The sequence below is a fragment of the Engystomops pustulosus genome, chromosome 4 (genome assembly GCF_040894005.1).
Source record: "Engystomops pustulosus chromosome 4, aEngPut4.maternal, whole genome shotgun sequence".
Lineage (NCBI taxonomy): Eukaryota > Metazoa > Chordata > Amphibia > Anura > Leptodactylidae > Engystomops > Engystomops pustulosus.
This window is the reverse complement of record NC_092414.1, coordinates 173,184,925-173,199,506: the sequence shown is the minus strand read 5'-3', so window position 1 is coordinate 173,199,506 and position 14,582 is coordinate 173,184,925.

The window sequence follows — 14,582 nt, the reverse complement described above, 5'->3', positions numbered from 1 at the left end:
ATGTTGAGATCGAGGTCAGCAAAGCTCCATGGCCGTGACCATGGGCTCCTTGGCAAACCAAAATCTGTGGGTTTGGTCAACATTGATCTAACATGTATGACCGCCTTTAGCTCTACCACCTCTAATTTAGTAATGCTTATTCCAGGGCTTAGAAAATAAAGCAACATTAATGTCTCTGAGAATGAATGTCCTCATTTCCATTTAGAGTGTATTTTTTCTGTGTGGTTGCAGAACATATTTCATTCCCACATTTCTGTTTGGCACAACTCTCTACTTTATAACACCTGTAAAGGCAGCTTATCTTAAATGACATGTATCTGAATTGTAATCTAAAAAAGAAAGTTAGAGCCTGGCCAAGTGCCAGGAAAACAATTTGGCACTAAGTGTGTCGTTGGCCAGTATATCTCATTGCATTTTAGATTGGTAGCAGCCAACTAAATCAATAATACGTACTTAGTTGCCTATCAGTTAGCTTATTACAATAACTATCACTTCAAAGAATAGGTAGTTAGTTTGCTATTAGGAATTCTCAGCATGGGTTGTAAAAATGTACACGTCTTTATCATGTCATAAAATTAAATACCTGTTATAAGTTTTATCCACTTAGACAACATAAAATAGTGTTTCCTGTTTATTGCAGGATTGGGTGATGGAATTTTAAGGTTGCTAGATTAATACAATTGGGTTTTCTATGGATCCAATCTTCTGACTGTGAAAATTTACTTGAGAAACATATTGTAGTATCTATTCAGCCAACCCCAGTCAGAAACTAATAAAATTAAGTGGTGAAACATAAATGTTTTAATTTTAACACAAATGCTTCAAGCAACACTTAGGTCCCCAGCTTGCACTGATCCATTTAGAGAGAAATTTACATTTTATTTCTCCAAAGCTATTAACATTAATATAAAGGTCAGAACAGGGAAGGCAATGTCTACAGTTAATATGCCAAGATACCGTGTCTTGATACCAGCAACTTATTCAGCTCCCTCACTCACCAAGCCTGACAAGAATTTCTTATAATTCCCTTGTGGGGAAGATATTTAAGTCTATTAATTTTCACGCCTCTGTCCAGTAAAAATGAAATTTCAAACAAAAGAAGTAAAAAGAGAAGATGTATCATAAAAATTCAGCCAACTTTTTTTTAAACTTCTTTAAACAGTTACATGTTAAACCTGTTGTCAACCTTTTGTATGTAACATAATTTCCCATCATGCTTCTTCTGCTGTTTTTTTTTTTTTTACCTATTTCAGATTTGTTTGACAAGTAAAATGTTCCACTTATCTTTCTCAAAAAATAATGGAAATTTGTAGCTTTTTTTTTTTTTGCAATTTTTGTTGACATATTTATATGATGAATTATTAATGCCTACAATTTTTCCCTTTGTGAAAAAATAGACCTAAACCATAAACAAGGCTTTTAGTGCCACCTGAAAAACCCAAAGGCCCAGGACCAGCAAACGAGAGATAGCACAGTGGCTCAGTGGTTAGCACTACAGCCTTGCAGCACTGGGGTCCTGGGTTCAAGTACCATCCAGGTCAACATCTGCAAAGAGTTTGTGTGTTCTTTCTGTGTTTGTTTGGATTTCTTCCCACGCTCCAAACATACTGGTAGGTTGATTACATTGTGATCCCCATTGGGTAAAGGGACTGATTTGGCAAGCTCTGTGCATCGCTGCGTAATCTGTGTGCACTATTAAATAAAGGAATTATTATAAAATGTACTTACCCTGCTTGGATATTGTGTTCTTTTGATTTGGCATCTGGTGTCCTTGCTTACACTAGGCACGGACTGTAGGCAGTCATGTGAGCTCAATAGCCAAATAGTAGCCTCAGGGGTCACTGGAGAAAAATTGATGAAGTCACTGCTCTTTAAGCAGAGGATTCCAAGGGATATTCCATTTTAGATCACTCTTTTTGGACTGTTTTAAAACCTGATACATATCAAAGAAGCATCGTAATACATCAAGTTGCTTAGGGTAACTTTGTATATCTAAAGCATGGTGTTCCACGTTAGTGGAACAAGAAAAATGGAGCAAGAGGAAGCTCAGAAATTCAAGTGCAAGGTAAGTATACCCATTATACAAACATTACTATTGTGCTCACCTGATGTGCACCTTTAGAGTAATCATATCAAAAGGGACTGTATGGAAACAGGGATTAATCGTGGATATTGATGGGCACATCTTCCACGTAGTACCACCCGGTATAGAAATGTAGATAAAATGCAAGAGGAATCCACCAGTAGGCAGCGCAACTTCCAGGAATAAAAAAGTGCCTTATTGGTTGAGCTACATGTTTTGGCTCTGGACTAGAGCCTTCATCAAACTAAAAAAATACATTAAAAACACATTTTTTCAAAGTGACTGGATAACGACTGAACCGAAACATAGCAACCAATAAAACTTTTTTATTCTTGGCAGTTGCGCTACTTACAGGTGGATTCCTCTTGCATTTTATCTACATAGGGTAACAGTGTGTGATTCTTGATTTGGTTCTGTATGATGGAAATATTCTTCCCTAAAAATAAACTACTAAGGGAACATGTTGCATGTGAGGAGAATCCAATCATGTTTTTCTGTTGGACTCGTATGAAATGGACACTCTACGGCTCTTTAGACGTGAGTGTAAAATGAAATGGTTTTACAATGCACAATGCCAACATAAAAATCTGAGAATGTTATGCCTTTCTGTTGGGAAAATATATACTGATATTTGACCATAACAATAAAGCCATGTGCAAAGTTTTGAAAACGTCTGAAAAAAATTTAGAAAATTGTGTTGAATTGTGTTTGAAATGTAATAAGTGTATTCAGCAGCAAGACAATGACACCAAGCTTACTGCCAATATTATGAACTAACTTTAGAACAAAAAGATTAAGAGGTCCTGGAAGGGATAATATTGGTCCCACAGAGCCCTGACGTCACCATCATCCAATCTATCTGCGGTAATACGAAGAAGTCCACATCCACAGAAGATCTATGGTTTGTTCTCCAATATGTTTCGAACTGATTTTCTTCAAAAACTGTATGTAAGTGTAGAATTGATGCCATTTGGAAGGAAAAGGGTAGTCAGAAATGTTGATTTGATTTAGATGTATCTTTTGTTCAATAAGGTTGGATTTTTAATTAATAAAAAATATTAAAACTTCTTTTTTTCAAAGCATTATCACCGTTCAGAATTTTTACCACACCTTTCTAAAACTTTTGCAATGTGTTAACAGATCATCAAACAAACTTCATGAAAATGTTCTTGTCGTATTATAACATGGAAGTAAGAGGCAGGTCATCAACTGTATCATGTAATCTTCATTCCGTTTCGTCACTATCTGAATATTCTTGGAAACTCTGATACCTTTTGGTTTAATTTAGACGTCTCTGCTTCTTGGATTGTAAAATGAAAAAAAGAAGGGGGAAAGGAGTTCTTGATCCTTATGGATGCCAGTTAAAATTAATTGAAAAAAGCTTTTAACGACCCAAGTGGCAGACCAAATGTACCTCAAACCTGTGGCCCCATTCCTCTGCTAAACACTAAGGTCACTGCAAAGCTGCAGATTTATGCAGAAGGTTTGGATGATGGAAAATGAGACAAAAGCATTTGGATTTTATTATTCCATTTACTTTGACCCCAGACCATAAAGGGTTTGGAGAGCCTGTTTTATGTATTCAGCTGGTTGCCACACTGACAGCCATTTGGAGGCATTTAAATAAGTCACCCTTACCGACAGCTGTATCGCCATATGAAATACAGGTTACATGAAATGATAAGTCACAAGCAGGTGCACCAACTGGAATGTCAATTCATTTTGGCGAATATCTTCCAGATTTGCACTTCACGGGTAATGAAACAAGTATTATTTTTTGCAATTCTTGCAAATAATTGATTAGACTAGAGAAGAAAACTGTTGTATTAAAATAATAACATACCACTTAGAATTTACTTTAACACACCATCTAACAATTAAAGTAGAGTAATTGGAAAAGGTATTTTATATTATTCTACTTTTTGACACTTTTTATGCATCATTTTCAGGGATAGAGGTAAAAGCAAAGCCCCTTTGCAGTACTGGAAATATAATTCAGATACTATTTCAGATGTTAGCTGACAAAGATAGACAAATCCAGTCAGGATCGGCTCCAGGTTTCAGTAGGCCCCTGGGCGACAGAGCCTCAGTAGGCATCTTTGCAGTGAACTCACTCATTAAAAATTCATCCTCATGGTTATTTTATATAAAGCCCCCCTCACCCTCTATGGACTCATTAGATACAGCCCCTCTAACCCCTATGGATTTCTTATGTACAGCCTTATGTGGCCCCCCTGCAGCTTTGGGCCCTGTCACTTATCCGGGTATGCCCAGTGCTGGAGCTCGCCCTGAATCCAGTGCACCATCAGTCTCATAGAAATCATTATAATGTTAGTTAAGCATGGGTAATAAAGCGCAATTCAAATAGGAACCCTGGTTCTATGATTCTTCCCACTATCTGTTCTCAATTCTAAAAAAATGGAAAAATTACTGTTAGTGGGAGAACCCCTTTATGATTAGCTTTTCTTTTTGAGATTTCTTTCCATCATTTATAGGGTACACTAATGAAAATTTCAAAAAGTTGCTTTAGACTTGGTTCAAGGGTCACAGGACATGAGGCTATACAAGGTTGTTGTTAACCAGATGTCAACGCTAGTCATCTTATACCAACAAAGGCCAAGGATGATGGGAGGTGCCATACTAGGCCAGAGGTAAGGATCAAGGTAAGTATAAGGCTGGGTTCACATCACATCTTTAGCTCCCATTGTAATGAGATAAGTTGGGTGGATTTCCAAAGTACCCTTATAAGAGAGCGCTAGGACCTATCATTGTCTCATTCATTTCCTCTCCCCTCAAAATGGGAGGAGGAGTCAAAAGGGATTGGCTGCTGCTGAAGTTCAGAGTGTTTTCCCCAGGTATGTAACTGACCTTATGTGGACAGGTACATCACTGGTGATCTCCCTGTGGTTACGCTCAGCAGAGGTCGGAAGGTGGATGTAATACATTGCTTCCATCCCCATTCCGTCCCCATGTGCTCCATCATTCAGCAAGAGGGAGCAGGATGAAAAATCCTTTGTCATTCTATCCTGTGTTTCCCACAGCATATGATGTGGCAAATAGGATTCCTATGGATGCACTCAGGATATTTGCATGGAGGTTTCCTGGCTTATATCACCATGTGAACCCAGCCTAACTTTTTAAAATAATTTTTATAATACCAAGGGATGGTAAAAAAAAAATCAATCCTGGGAAAAACCCTTTATATGTGCAAAAAAAACCCCATTCTTAATAGAATAGACTGTTAACAGACATTAGTGTATAAACAACAAAGATGTATAAAATTCAGCAAAGAAATCAGCAAAGTTTGGAAGTGAGAAGGTTACAGGGTGTCTAAAGATTACTACTAAGGAAACAGTAGAGGTAGCAGTCAACAAACAACAGCGGAGTGAGATATGAAACAGATCAAGTACTGTAAAATGTTCTAAGTGAACTGATGATGTGTGAGAGCTACCTGCTGGCAATCTGCTTCTCACAATCCAATACTAATTCATTATCTAGCCTAAAGCTCAGCTCTAAATATTAAAACATATCCTCAAATAATAGCAATTAGGTGTGTAACTACTTTAATGAGATTGTCCAAAGAAAAAGAGGGAGCACTCCAGCGGGTCCAGTAAAAACATAAAATTTCATTCCATAAAGAGTTAAAAACAAGTAGAGTGTGCACGAGATTAGAAAAAAAGTAGACTTAGAGTCGTCCTTAGTCGTATCAACCGTAAGGACAGCGCTCCGTCCGAAACACGTCTACTTTTTTCTAATCTCGTGCACACTACTTGTTTTTAACTGGTTATGGAATAAAATTTTATGTTTTTACTGGACTCGCTGGAGGATTTTCTTTGGAGGATCTCATCTACTTACCTGAAGTAACTCAGCGTTCATCTCCGTGTGAAGTCCTTCATTCCTCCAGTCCATGCTACCGTCTTCAAATGGTGAGCTGTGTCCTCTTTTCTTCTTTGTGACTACTTTAAGGCTTAAAAAAAAATTCTTGCCATTTACAGAAAAAAAACATGTGTGATGGACCAATTGAAGTAGCATATAATGAAGCCTAAGACTAGTTTTAGATTTTCTTAATACTTATTTGTTCCATAGTTAGTAATAACAGATGTCTGGTAATGTATTTTTATCGTAATTATAATAGTCTTAATAGATGATATTATATTATTTTGTTCTTGGATGAAAGGTCACATAGATCTTCTTACCATTCTGTTGGTCTATAGCTATTCTGGTAGTCTGGGGTGGTGTCGTTTGTTTAAAATTCTTCCTGAGCACACTTCAATCTTTCATCATCTCTCGAAGATGTTTAACCATATGCTTACTTCAAGGTGACTTGTGATCTTAGTAGCTCCACTTGATGCAATATTAACGCAGTTGCAGACTGTCCGCTTTCCCTGAGTAATAGGCAGATGAACCTGTTACTGAAGCATAGTTACATTCTATGGATGGAAAAGCAAAATGTTGGTGGTAACTATTAATTCTTCTGGGGTTTACTGAAGTCTAGAAATGCTGGTCACACACTATCCATAAACAATGTCAAAAAGATTATTAGTAAACCTTCGTATTTCTGACCTCTCGATACACATTTATGTTTGGTTCATCTGAGTTTAGATGTGCTCAGTATAGGAAGAGGACAGTAAGCTACAGCCAGACACCTCCGACATCAGTTTAGAGAAGGAAGGATTGGCTTGTTGGGGAATTTTTATTTCCCTCAACACAATCTGAATGAAAAATTGACTAAACATCCACAAAACACTAGAAAGTTGTATTGTTCTGCAAAATTGGTGGATTTCGCCAACTTTAAAGGGGTTGTATGGTTGTTCTAGGTAAAATATGAAAATCAGAGCATCTCTATTAGATGCTCCTTTTTTCATTTTCCAAGGTCCTCCAATTTTTTTGGGTGTGAAAAAGTTTTTTAAACTGCTTTTTACCTTTTAATCCTTCTGGCATGGCATAAAGACTAAATATGGTCGCCACGCTCCACAGAAAGACTGCAACTCCCAGGATCCTCAGCTCCTACAGAGCTGTGTGCATGTGTACACTGCACACACTATTCCCTGATTGGCTGTTTAAGCATCTGCTGTAAACAGTAGAACGTGCACACACCCTCTCATGTGTGGATGTGAGTGAGCAGCCGCGGACCACAGACATCGCTAGGCGCATGCGCGACTGTACAGTAAGTCTCCTTGTCGTATCCTTGGAGATTAGGGGGTGCACAAATGCTGTCTGGGAATAAAACATTTGTTTTATACCTCACAAAGGACCAGGAATTGTTTATAACATTAAATTAGTGATAGTTTTGATTATTGTTAAGGGTAATGTTTAAGGCCAATGTTTTTGACCATACAACCCCTTTAAGTCCTTGTAATTAAGATAAAAATCTATTGGGTTTGGTTGATAGTTAAAGATGAGCTTAAATTTGCGTCAGGGTTTCAAGTGTGTCTGAATCAACCCGTCCAGCCAAACCTTCAAATTGACACCCCTAGCTTATAGCAATGGCTGTTATTGGCCAAGGGTGTCCCCCTGATCAATAAGAGCTATGGCTAGAAGCTAGGCTTTTCAATTTTCCAGATTGGTTGAACGGTCACCCATCCAGCAATATGTCCAGTGCGCACGGTATGCAACTCAACCCCGGACCAGAACTTAAAGGTCAGGTCAGTTTATCTCTATTGATTATCCAATAAAGAACCCTCTGACTCCTCCTGGCTATCTTCCAATGGAATATTGGTCAATTGTGGCAATGCATAATTTATTCCACAGTTATTTATGGGGGGCTATAGCTTAATTACTTCCTTTCCACATTTGTGATTTTGTGTATCTGGTCCAATTGGATCAGTGATAATGACATCACATAGACCTTAGCATTCACTAACATTAGCATTCATTTAGACATGACTACTGAGGCCATACATGTGCACTTTGTCTGTGGTGTCATCACTTGATGTAACCATTACCCTAGAGAGCGGATATGTGGTCTTTTTAAATCTCCTATCATTTGTTTAATGGACCTGTAATACTTGAATGGACAGTGCAGACAACTAATACCATTCTAGGTAGCATGGATAGGTAATCTTGTATACAGGGGGTCCCCAACTAAAGGAAACTCAACTTAAAGACATAGCTCTCTGCCCACTATAACCTCTGGTGAAGCTCTCTGGATTCTTTACTTTAGTCACTGAATTGGTCCACTCATCCTAATTGATCAGTACTGAAGTAGTGGTAGCATACTCCTGATGATCTCAGGGTAACATACTCCAGTCTGTAGAATAAGCCAATGAAATGGCTTCATTTTTGGTAGAAATAAACTAAGAATTGAAATATTTTTATGTCAATGTATTTTTTTTAACAAACTTATGGGAAGAATGAAACCGAAACCTAAACAAAAACAGACGTACATATCACATGGCCACTAGCTACTCCACAATTGTCCAGCAGATAGAGAATACAGCATATAGAAGAACACACGTTGCCAAGGAATTTTCCCTGAGGCCTGTTAAAGCAATAAGTAGATCATTTAATTAAAAGCTAGAGTTTTTTCTCAACACTATGTCAAAATTGAGCCTACAAGAAGTAATATTTTTTATTAAGTAATGACTGGTAACATGACACTACTGTAATTCATAAACTTCACAAAGAGCAGACCAGCACTACAAATAACTCCTTTGTGACACTGTGAATTTACATTCAACCAAATGCACCTGCTAGAATGGGAAAGTGAATGAATTTGTCACCGAAATGGAGACGTACGCAGGTGTTGTTTTAGAATAGGTAAACTTTCTCACTGAACAAGAATTAAGCTATTTTTTTCCAAAGAAAAGTAATGGGAAATGGGACTGTCCCTATGTAGAAAGAATGGTCTAAAGTGACCTTACTTTAGACGTGTACTAACTTGGGCCTGGTGGATCTACATATAAAAATTACATGGTGCCAATTATCTGATATTTTCATACTGAAAGGTGTTTAACAAGTTCTGGTGCCTGTGGGGGTCCAGGGTTATGGCTTCTTTGGCTATAGCCCTGACTTGGTGAGAAATCTTTGTGCATGATCGCTGCAGTCAATCGGTGGCCTCAGCAGTCACAGAATCGAGGACAGTGACATTAAAGGGGTTGGCCACTTTTCAATAAATCTCTTCCATTAGACATGTTTCTACTTGTATATGCACCTGTGTGTTTGCCTCCTTTAAAACCTGCAGCCTTACCCTGTACTCAGCACACAATACAAAAGCAAGTAGCAGGAATGCTGAATCACTTGATTCAGTGATAAACAACAAGGCAGTAAAGGCACATGGACAATAGCATTGCCATTCTGACGCCTTTTGCTGCTTTATCCACTGTTGGATAGGCCATTAATAGCATACTATTGGTGAACCCCTTTACATTATGCCTTTGGTAATTGGTAATCATTAAATGGGTTACTTAACTTGCTGAGGATCAGGAAACGAAAGCAGCATTGGGACCGGTAGCCAAAGATGGTTAGACCTGTCCTAGCCCAGAATTCCTGAAAAACCCCTAAATAGTTTTCTTTAACAAAAATAACCATACACAATTAAAGGAGCTGTCCATAATAAGATATATAGAGGCAGATGCATCTTTAGTCTTGCAGTTTCCGTCTCTTTGGGCTAAATTCTTTAACATAAATCATGCTGCAATTTCTGAAATTTACACAATCTATGGCACAACCTTTACAAAACAGTTTCCTAGGCCTGATGGGGACTGGAGTGCATTTGCAAATCTTTTGCAACTTTTTAAGTGCAAATCAGTGATATCATGCGCCAACATCTGCCACCAGTTGCAGTCCAAAGATGAATTAGGTACAAAGCAATAAAGCCAGTACACCATGAGCTAACAAAGTATACCACCAACATAACAAAGTTGCAAAAAATGTACAAAAAAATATGCAGATGCAAAAAGAAAATAATAAAAGGCAAAAAAGAAAAATATTCATGGCATACAAATATGTATCGGCAGGTAGGGCCATCAAACAATAAACAAAGTTATACTTAGCACTCACCACCCCAGTGATCTTTGGAAGCACCTGCTTGTCTACACAGATGCTACACCACCCCTGCATCCATTGTATACAAGCTGAGACAAGCAATGATGGGAAGCTCAATGATGGACTACCAAAGTGTAGAGCCACAAGTTTAGGAATATTGTTTTCTGGCCGTTCCTGGTGGGCAATAAATTCCTAATCCTGGACAACCCCACTTATATACTATAGCTTTTCCAGTTTTTTTTAAATTTTAGAATAGCTTTAAAAATGACTAGACACAATAGATCCGGCATGTGAACTCTTGCTTTGTCATTGCATCTACTTGAGCATTATCATGCTGCAACTGTAGCAGTAAGAGAGATTTAGCCAAGCAAATCCCCAGTAACCGCCATGCTTAGCCATTTTACAACATACTGGAAGGAAGGTCGCTCTTCACAGGAAATAGTAGCAGCTAATAGAGGTACTGAACCAACGCACTAAACACTGCTCGGGGCAGGACTTATAACAGCCAAAGACACAATAAAAGAAATGTCAACAATCTTAATAAGGTTTAATAGAAGGTCAGATTATCCATGTACTTAGTCACCATCATTCTTCAAATGGGATTTGACGGACATGGCCTTTTAAATGTATTTTGTCAGCATGTCATTCTACAGTTTAAATGCACATACAGTAAAATGAATGGCAATTCTTGATGATCAGTGACTTTCACTAGAATTGGGACAGTTGCATTTTAATTGACTTTTCCCCCTTGAGCGCATTGCTGGAAAGTCTACTCTGCGCTACACTGGCAGCAGGAGGAAACAGCTGAACTCTTGTCCAATTTCCCCAGCTCAGCCGTCATGTGGTATCCATTTGCAGTGCCACTGTCATGGTTTACATTCAGACATGTGTCTCGCAGATTAAAGCGAGATTTTCTGACTCGCGTATATAGATTACATTTTCTAAATTTGGACACATTAGTGGTTGAGTACTGTATATAATGTCATCTTCACGAGTAGGTGCCCATAAAATGATGTTTAGAAACTTTGTATGTGATCGTATGAAGTGTTTGTGGTTTGTGAGATGAAACTACAATCACATCTCTGGGAGGAGTTTTATATTTTTAGGATTAGGTCAAATACACGAAGTCGGGCTCCGTCGTAAGGAAGAAGGTGAACATATTCATAAAAATGCATAAAAATCACAACAGTACTTATACAGCTAGGACAAAATCCTCTGTGTTTTGGGTGCTAACATGCATCCTTTATCATGACTCACTGTACCCATCACTGTGGAGGTTTACGTGGGCACATACAGCTTGTGATCTGTGCAGAACCAGCCAAACGCACTGTAAACAAGCAAAAATGCATGCGTATTAAAACACGTTCTTAGCGCACCATGCGACCGCACTTGTTTTATGTCACTGAGACTTGAAGAGGCCACTGACCATGATGTTGACACCTGTGGCCAGGAGTGTGGCTGAACAAACAGTAGCCACAATGCTGTAAATAGGTGCCGCTTCAGGGTAGGAAACCTTTTCCTTGACGCTTCCTTCCTTGATCCTCTTCGGATTTTATGGAATTTCTGGAAATTCCTTCAATGATCCAACACAACTTATCTACTCACTAGGGATTCCTGAAGCCAAACCTGTTGTGATCCGTTGATGCCCGGCCATCTTTAATTTATAAATACATATTTTTCCTTTGAAACTGGAATGTGACATATTCTCTGTAAGTCCATTACTAATAGCATAAGTACAGTTTGGAGTGTAAAAATGAAATAGAATAAGCGGATAAAAGCCATGCAGTCATAGGGAGAATATACAAACTGCATGCAAATGTTGCCCTGATCGGAAAGCCGGATTATATTACTAGAGCCAAGGATATGGGGCTCAAGTTTACAATGGCCTGTGCTTAAGGGGTTTGACCCTTTAACCCCTTATTCTGCTGTGCAATTCTTTCACATTGTATCCTACAAAGAGAGCTGTTGTTACAGTCATATTCCAGGGTATGAAACATTTTTATGAGCACAAAATACTTTTTATTTGTAAGAAATAACATACAGAATGAAAATCGAGCACTAAAAATACTCCTAAGAAAATCGTTTTATACATTTCATAGATTTTATACAAAGGGCATGTCTAAAATGTAATATTCATCAGAACTGATGACTTTGCCAGGACTAGCCACACAACTAAGGTTTATAGAGGAGTCCCAACTTTCCTATGATGTGAGATGATAGAGAAAGTCACTGGATTTCATCATATGTGGTTCTTATACTCCTAGCAGATGAGGCTGAGCATGCATGTTTATGGTGAGAGAAGTATAGCTATAAGGTGAATGAGCTCTATAATAAGTGTATGGCCACTTCTTAATGGATTTCTTAAGGGAACCTGTGAGCTCTTGGGTCACATATAAACAAATGGGCTTGTAGGTGATGCATCATAAGTAAATATGTCTATATTGAGATTATTCACTTACTGAATAGAGATAAGCCGACACAAAGTAATCATTAGGGCTCGGTGTGACCCAGACATATTACCGGAGTGGCTGCCCATACTTGGTCTGGGGAAATGCACCCAAACACCAAATCTGAACCTGTGGTGCACTGAAAGACTTACTTAAAAGTTACTAAAAGTTAAAAAATTTTTTGCAGGAAATATATGATACCTAATAATAATGAGTGGGGGGATGAGCATATCAAGGATTCAAACGAACAGGCACTCGTTGTAATATGAAAGCCCCCAGGACTATGATGTGCGAGCTGGCAGGGAACCAGGTACATTTTATAAGCGAATATTACTAAAACTAAGTAACTTAAAGAAATTGTAAACATGTGTGAAAGGACTCTTCTGTCTCTTTTGGAACCTGTCATATTTAAAAATGAGTGCTCTGGTGACAGGTTCCCTTTAAGATAGCGAGACAATTGCTCATTGGTTCCCTTGCGTGGACAGGTACTGATGTGAATGATGTGCAACATCCCCCACCGGGGCCTAGCCTTTTCTTGGGGCCTGGAGACAGCCTGGGCCCGCAGTACCTGAGTGGCTGGCGGTTGCGGCCTAAGCACGCTTGTGTCACGGTGCTTGGTATGGGGAACCGGAGGGCTGTCCTACAGCCTGGCAGGTCTCCAGCAGGGTGGTGTTGGCAAGAAATGATGAGGGAGAGGCTGCTATAGCGGATCTCCCTGGGGCAACCCTTTGGTGTCTAGAGTATGAGTCTCTGTGTGGTGGACAGGGTGCCCGTGATGGTGACAGCCGGAGTAGCAGGGACCAGACGGAGGCAGAGGTTGAACAGAAACACTTACAGTTCTTTATTGGAACCGACAGGAACATCAGCAACGTGCCTTGAACAAGATGGTGGAGTGCTGGAGAGGTACTTGGAGGAAGCCACAGGATGTAGATCGCCAGCCTGGATGCAATGGCAGGCTGGGTGGTAGCTGTGTCCTAATAGGAAGCTTCAGCTTTATCCTGGATATCTTCAGGTATCACCCTTGAAGGTAGGATGATACCCCTTTCCTCACTCACTAGCTATTAGCTCCACTTCAGGCAGGGGCTAGGCTCTTCCTGCTCTGGTCTGGTGTGCTAGCTGTACAGACTCCGAAGAGTCTGTACTGGAGAGACTCCAGTCTCCTCCTGAGCTACTGCTCAGCTAACTGCTCTCTAGAATATTCTTGGTCAGGGGTTTTATTATCTCCCCTTGGTCAGGTGGTGGCTGCTCCTCCAATTACCTCTCAGCTCACAGAGACAGGATGTAACACAGATCATTGGATAATAGACTTTTACATCATACTCAGATTAACTTCTGCCTTGCCAGGCGGGATTACCCACTGCAATGTCCCCTGTGTGATGTGGTGACATGCTATGGGGCTTATTTGCAAGCACTCCTTCGCCATTGCATCGGCGAGGGTGTTGCAGATGGCAATCTCTCTGTTAAATATGTTGGTTCAACTACAGCTACATATCACATATAAAGTAACAAAACCATTGACCTATTGTTTATTTTTTTTTTTATTTCAACAGTAAATGGTGAAAATAATTTTTTAATATACTTCATTAAAGGAAACCTACCACTGCCCGCATGATGAAATCATGCGAGCAGACCACCCGGTAGGCTACTTAATGCTGATGCCGGCACATAGTTTTGTTAGGCACGGCAATCGTTATTTTAGCTAAAAAAACTTTTATTACATATTTAAATGAGCCCTCCAGTGCTACCCTGCGCCATCTTCGGGCTGGCGGTGGCTTCCGATGTTTAATTATTCCTCCTTCAGGTGCCGAGAGCTTGGTGACGTCACGGCTCTCGGCACCTGAAGGAGGAATAATTAAACATCGGAAGCCACCGCCAGCCCGAAGATGGCGCAGGGTAGCACCGGAGGGCTCATTTAAATATGTAAGAAAATAGTTTTTTTAGCTAAACTAACGATTGCCGTGCCTAACAAAACTATGTGCTGGCATCAGCATTAAGTAGCCTACCGGGTGGTCTGCTCGCATGATTTCATGATTTCATGATTAAGTAATGTCGACTCTTTGAGAGTT